Source organism: Piliocolobus tephrosceles, unplaced genomic scaffold (genome assembly GCF_002776525.5).
Source record: "Piliocolobus tephrosceles isolate RC106 unplaced genomic scaffold, ASM277652v3 unscaffolded_36522, whole genome shotgun sequence".
Taxonomy (NCBI): domain Eukaryota; kingdom Metazoa; phylum Chordata; class Mammalia; order Primates; family Cercopithecidae; genus Piliocolobus; species Piliocolobus tephrosceles.
In genome coordinates this window covers 3869-10308 of record NW_022320446.1, presented here as the reverse complement: position 1 = coordinate 10308, position 6440 = coordinate 3869, and the positions used below count along the sequence as shown (strand labels likewise).

The 6440-nt window shown below is 43.7% G+C and overlaps 1 pseudogene; it reads left to right on the top strand.

The window, feature by feature from the left end:
* Positions 1–4274: 4274 nt before the first annotated feature.
* Positions 4275–4801, top strand: LOC113222934 (annotated as a pseudogene).
* The last annotated feature ends 1639 nt before the right edge of the window (positions 4802–6440 follow it).

The following is a 6440-nucleotide window of genomic DNA, read 5'->3' as shown; positions in this document are numbered from 1 at the left end:
TCAAGCCTGTAATCCCAGCACTTTGGGAGGCCGAGACGGGCGGATCACGAGGTCAGGAGATCGAGACCATCCTGGCTAACACGGTGAAACCCCATCTCTACTAAAAATACAAAAACTAGCCGGGCGAGGTGGCCAGCGCCTGTAGTCCCAGCTACTCCGGAGGCTGAGGCAGGAGAATGGCGTAAACCCGGGAGGCGGAGCTTGCAGTGAGCTGAGATCCGGCCACTGCACTCCAGTCCGGGCGACAGAGCCAGACTCCGCCTCAAAAAAAAAAAAAAAAAAAAGGTTGGAGAAAACCTATATCTTTATGGAAATAAAGAATATTCCTGGCCGGGCGTGGTGTCTCATACCTGTAATCCCAGCACTTTGGGAGGCCAAGGCATGTGGATCACGAGGTCAGGAGATGGAGACCATCCTGGCTTCGGTGAAACCCCATCCCTACTAAAAACAATACAAAAAAAATTAGCCAGGCATGGTGGCGGGCACCTATAGTCCCAGCTACTCCAGAGGCTGAGGCAGGAGAATGGCGTGAACCCGGGAGGCAGAGCTTGCCGTTAGCGAGATCGCGCCACTGCACTCCAGCCTAGGCGACAGAGTGAGACTCCGTCTCAAAAAAAAAAAAGAATATTCCTACAAGATTGTTATGAAAAAAGCTTCTATTGAAGACACCACGTGAAAAAATAAATGACTCTGCCAAGGTCAATAGTGAGAAGAAAAAATAAATGATATTTCACTTCACTTAATCACATTATCTATCTGGCCTCTGTAGGCTCCAAAGTAGAGTGGGGGCTTGATATAGAATAGGGGTGGGGTGGGTGAGGAGAGGGGCCAGTGAGAGTCTCCTGGGGAATATCAGAATTTACAAGCAGGTGGAGGAGCTGGAAAAGGAGCCTGAGAAACAGCACAGCAATAGGAGAAAAATCAAGAGCAAGTCACACCAGCAAAGCTAAAGAAGACAGAGATTAAGGATAAGCAGTTCCCACAAAAGATGGTACAGTAAAGGCATGTTTACTCCTTCCTCTCCTAAATACACCAAAATTACCAGTAAAATTAGTAGTAGAAAAGAAGATTTTATCTGCAATGAAAATAGAAAATGGCTACAGCCCAGATCATTGACCATAAGAAATATCTGCCAAGTGTAATAAAAATTGGAACCAAAACAAGGGAGGTCACCTAGAGCAGATCCCTGCTCTGCTCCAGGTGACCTAGTAAAGGAATTAAGAATCCTTTACTAGCATAGTGAAAACTAGGGGCTTGGGGGGTCATGGAAGAAGTAGAGAACACCCCTCAGCAAGAACCCAGTGTGCACAGCAGCAGGGAGGCAGGGCTGATGACAGGCCAGTGTGGATGCCTCCTTTATTTTCCCCCTTCCAGACTGGAGAAAATGGCATGGAGAGACGCAAAGGGAGGAGGGTGGGCCCACACAAGCAATTTTACCGCTGCTGAGTCTGTTGAATACAGGTAATTAAACAGCAAATACCTAAATGAAATCTACCTATAAGCCCTGACAGCCACAGGGAGCTGAGGTGCTTTTCCAAAAGTGACGTGGAGGAAGGGGGATGCAAAAAAGAGGGAGAGAGAAGTCATCGAGCAGAGAAAATGTCAGCTTGGTTCTTGGTTAGCTACAACATGATTGAGTCAGAACTGCCAATTCCCTCTAAAAAATTCCCCCTTTATTTGAGAGCTATTTTTTTTTTTTTTTTTGAGAGCTAAGTTGCAGAATAAGCAAATAAATCTGAATTAATACATATGAACAAAAACCACTCCCCAATGAAAAGGGAAAAATAATAGCAAACAAATGACAGATGATCAAAAAACACTTCAGAAAAAGTTACCCCAGCATTCTCTGTAGAATTCCAAATAAATTATGTAGCTGTCCCATCATAAAGGACGGGGAACAGAACTCCCCACTCCTTAAGCATGGACTGCTTATAGTAACTTCCTTCCTAAGAGTGCAGTATGGAAGGGACAGCGAGCAAATTTGTAGCGGGGAAATCTAATAAACAGTACATTGGGCAGGTGATCAAAGTCAGCATCAACAGTCATAAATCATGCTAATATGGCCAGCTGTGGGGGCTCACACCTGTAATCCCAGCACTTTGGGAGGCCGAGGAGGGCGGATCATGAGTTCAGGGGTTGGATACCAGCCTGGCTAACATGGTGAAACTCTGTCTCTACTTAAAAAAAAAATACAAAAAAAATTAGCTGGGTGTGGTGGCAGGCACCTGTAATCCCAGCTACGCAGGAGAATCATTTGAACCCGGGAGACGGGGGTTGCAGTGAGCCAAGATGGCGCCATTGCACTCCAGCCTGGGCGACAGGGTAAGACTCCATTTCAAAAAATAAAAACTAAAAAAAAAAAATCATGGTAATACAATGTGACGAGAATGGCACTCTGAGATCTTCCTTCCCAAAAGCAATAATCCCTGTATAATCATGAGAAAAACATCTGACAAATTCCAGTAGGGGGCATCCTATAATACTCTTACCAGTACTCCTCAAAACTTCAAGGTCATCAAAATCGAGGAAAGTCTGAGAAACTGTAACAGCCAAGAGGAGCCTAGCAGACATGAAAACTAAAGGTAACGTGGCATTCTGGAGGAGGCCCTGGAACAGGAAAATGACATTAGGTAAAAACTAAGGAAATCTAAATAAATTATGGACTTTAGTCAATAGTAATGTATCAACATCACTTCCATGATTGTAACAAATGTTCCATCCTAATGTAGACATTAATAATGGGGAAACTGTGTAGGAGCTGTATGGGAATTCTCTGTACTATATGCTCAATTTTTCTGTAAATCTAAAACTGTCCTATAAAAATAAAGTCTATTTTTAGAAAGTTATTCCAGCAAGCAAAAGAAATTGTCAGACATATTTTTTCTATACTTGCAAAAGTTAAAGAAAGCATGGACTTTTTCAAAAAAAGATACAAGGGAAAATAACAGATGCATATTTTTAAAAAGAGAGAAAAAAGTGATGTGGTAGAACTTAACTGAGAAATTGGAAATAACAGGAAAGCCACCATAAAAATGAAAAATTCATTATAGAAACAGCAAGAAGTCAAATACATACTATGAAAACATAGATAGTACATGGAGGCCAGTCTTGAAAAAAATCACCCAAAACAAAATGGAAAAGTGCAAAGGGATAAAAGTGATTGCAGAGACGCTGATGAGAATGGATCGAGATACAACAGATACATGATTGGTGTTTTGAAAAAAGAATATAACAACTAGAATGGGAAAGTATTCAAAGATATGGTTGAGTATGTGTACGGTGGCTCACGCCTGTGATCCCAGCTCTTTGGGAGACCAAAGCAGGCAGATCACCTGAGGTCAGGAGTTCAAGATCAGCCTGGCCGACATGGTGAAACCCCATCTCTACTAAAAGTACAAAGATTAGCCAGGTGTGGTGGTGCATACCTGTAATCCCAGCTACTCCAGAGGCTGAGAGAGGAGAATTGCTTGAACCTGGGAGGCGGAAGTTGCAGTGAGCCAAGATCATGCCACCGCACTCCAGCCTGAGCGACAGAATGAGACTCTGTCCCCGCCACCAAAATATATATATATTTTTTTAATATATATTTATGTATTTTATATATATTTCTATTGTAACAGGACAAGCCACAGACAAAACTCCTCAGACACTGGATTAAAGAAGGAAGTTTTTATTTGGCCGGGAGCATCTTAAGAGCCGAGCTCCCCGAAGACAGAGTTCCTGGCCCTTTTAAGGGCTTACAACTCTAAGGGGTTCCACGTGAAAGGGTCGTGATAGATGGAGAGCACATGTGGTTACAGTGGGGGGTTAATCTTTTAACCTCAGGCCTGGTCATCAGTGGCGCCGGCTGGTCTTGCCACTGACTTCATTCCTGTTGTTTTTCAGCTTTTACTTCCTCCTCCTCTTCAGAGACAGGAGATAGTAAGAGAAATAGCTTCTCTCCCCAATATATATATTTATAAATATATATGGTTGAAGAAAATTTCTGTCAAATAAATGAACTGAAATCTTTAGATAAAAGGGCACTCTTACAGGAAAATAATGACAAAGAACCATCAACACTGAAGCCAATCCTGGAGATCCCAAATAACAAGGATAATGTAAAGAATATGGGACAGTGGTTTCCTTCCCAAGAGTGTGCCGAGGCTTGGGTACGAGGGCCTATTTCTCTTCAGCTCCAGTTCACCCCACAGACCCGAGGGCGGGCCTCGCCATCAGGACCCAGTGGCCATGTCCTGTGCGAGCTGCGATGGTCATTGTCCTCCAGAACAGGGATGGAGAAAATACCAGCCCAGGAAGCAGCAGGATCACCAAGGGTTCAATTTCAGTTTTTGGAGACCCAGTTTAAGAGTCTGACTCCAGAGCCTCACTTTGTGCAGGCCACCGACATGGAACAGGGACTCACTAGGGCTCCACCTGTTCCCCAGGTGCCTGCTCTTCCCCATGAGGAAAGCCCAGGAGATCAGGCAGCTGTGCTCCTGACAGTCAGGTACCAGCAGTTTGTGACATTTGAGGATGTGGCTGTGCACCTTACTCAGAGGAATGGGGATACCTGGGCCCTGTTCAGAGGGACCCCTACGGAGATGTGAGGTTAGAGAATTACGGGAATGTGGTCCGACCGGGCATACTTCTCCACCTTCCCTCCACCAGATTCATAGTGTGAATTTTTGCCTGGCACTGAGTCATACCCAGGCAAGTGCTTTCTCTGGAGAAACTTGCAGTCCTTACAGCAAGAATCTGCAAGAGATGGCCCAAGTATTACCTGCTCGTAAACTCCTTTTCCACGATTGTGAGATACTAAACTTGACTGATGCAATAGATGTCCCCTAGGATGCCACCACTATGTAAAATCGCAGCTGCTCGAATTACCTTTGTTAAATTTCTAGTATCAGAGTCCAAGGAAGCCCTCTGCTGCAACCAGATGCACTTTGAACCCAGTTTATTCAGAAACCATGGTTGGTGGTCATCTTCTACTTGTGTTCTGAGAAACCACAAAGTTCAACTTCAGCTCTTCAGTTATGATCTTGTCATATTGTTTTAGAATGTGAAACATATGCTGTGTGCCCCTCCTTTTATGTAGTGAATACAACCTGCCCCTTATGATGGCTAACTCCCTGGGACCCCTGGGCTTTCCTCACATTTAACACTCTGGTTTTCTCCTTCCTGAAGTCCCTGTGGCCCTCTTCAGGGTCCTACCTTCCTCCTCTTTATTCTTTGTAGTTCTGTACAGATTGATACACTTTTATCACCTTTTCTGATTAAATGTTCCTTAGTCTTTCTTTGATGGAGGGGAGAAGGGAGGAGAAAGAAGTTAAATTTTATTTGGGGGCATCAAAACAAATGTCTACTTAATAACTTTGTAAACTGTGAAGTGATATATATAATTGTAAAGTACTATTAGTTTTACCTAATAATTACAGAGTGTTCAACAGTTAAAGAAAAAAAAAAAAAAGAACGCTGGCTCACGCCTGTAATCCCAGCACTTTGGGAGGCTGAGGCAGGAGGATGGCTTGAGACCAGGAGTTCAAGACCAACCTGAGCAACATAATGAGACACTGTCTTTACAAAAAAAAAAAAAGAAGAAGAAGAAAAATGTCATAGAAAACCAAGCAGAGAGGCCGGGTGTGGTGGTTCACGTCTGCAATCCCAGCACTTTGGGAGGCTGAAGCAGGCAGATCACAAGGTCAGGAGATCAAAACCATCCTGGCTAACACGGTAAAACCCCGTCTCTACTAAAAATACAAAAAATTAGCTGGGCGAGGTGGCGGGCGCCTGTAGTCCCAGCTACTCGGGAGGCTGAGGCAGGAGAATGGCTTGAACCAGGGAGGTGGAGCTTGCAGTGAGCTGAGATCTTGCCATTGCACTCCAGCCTGGGCAACAGAGCAAGACTCTGTCTCAACAAAAAAAAAAGAGAGAGCTAATTTCCTCATCTTCCTCTGGAAATGTTAACTGTTTATTAGTTTGCAAAGTTGGCAAATCAGGAAAAATAAACTATAATGGTTAACTTTATCTGTGAACTTGCCTGGGCCATGGGGTGCGCAGTTATTGATTAAACATTATTCTCAGTGGGTCTATGAGATTGTTTCTGGGTGAGAGTCCCATTTGAATCAGTAGACTGAGTAAAGCAGATTGCCCTCTGCAATGTGGGTGAGGCTCATCCAATCCACCGAAGACATGAATCAAACAAAAAGTTAAATGAAGGAGAATTTATTCTCTGCCTATCTTCATGCTGGAACATCAGTATTCTCCTGCCTTTGGACTTGGACTTGAACTAGAACTTACACCATCAGCTTTCCCTGTTCTCTAGTTTTCTGACTGCAAATCTTGGAACCTCTCGGCCCTCATAATTACATGATTGTGTGAACCAATTTCATTTTTTTTCCTTTTTACTTTTTTTTAGAGACACTCTGTTGCCTAAGCTAGAGTGCAATGACTCATTG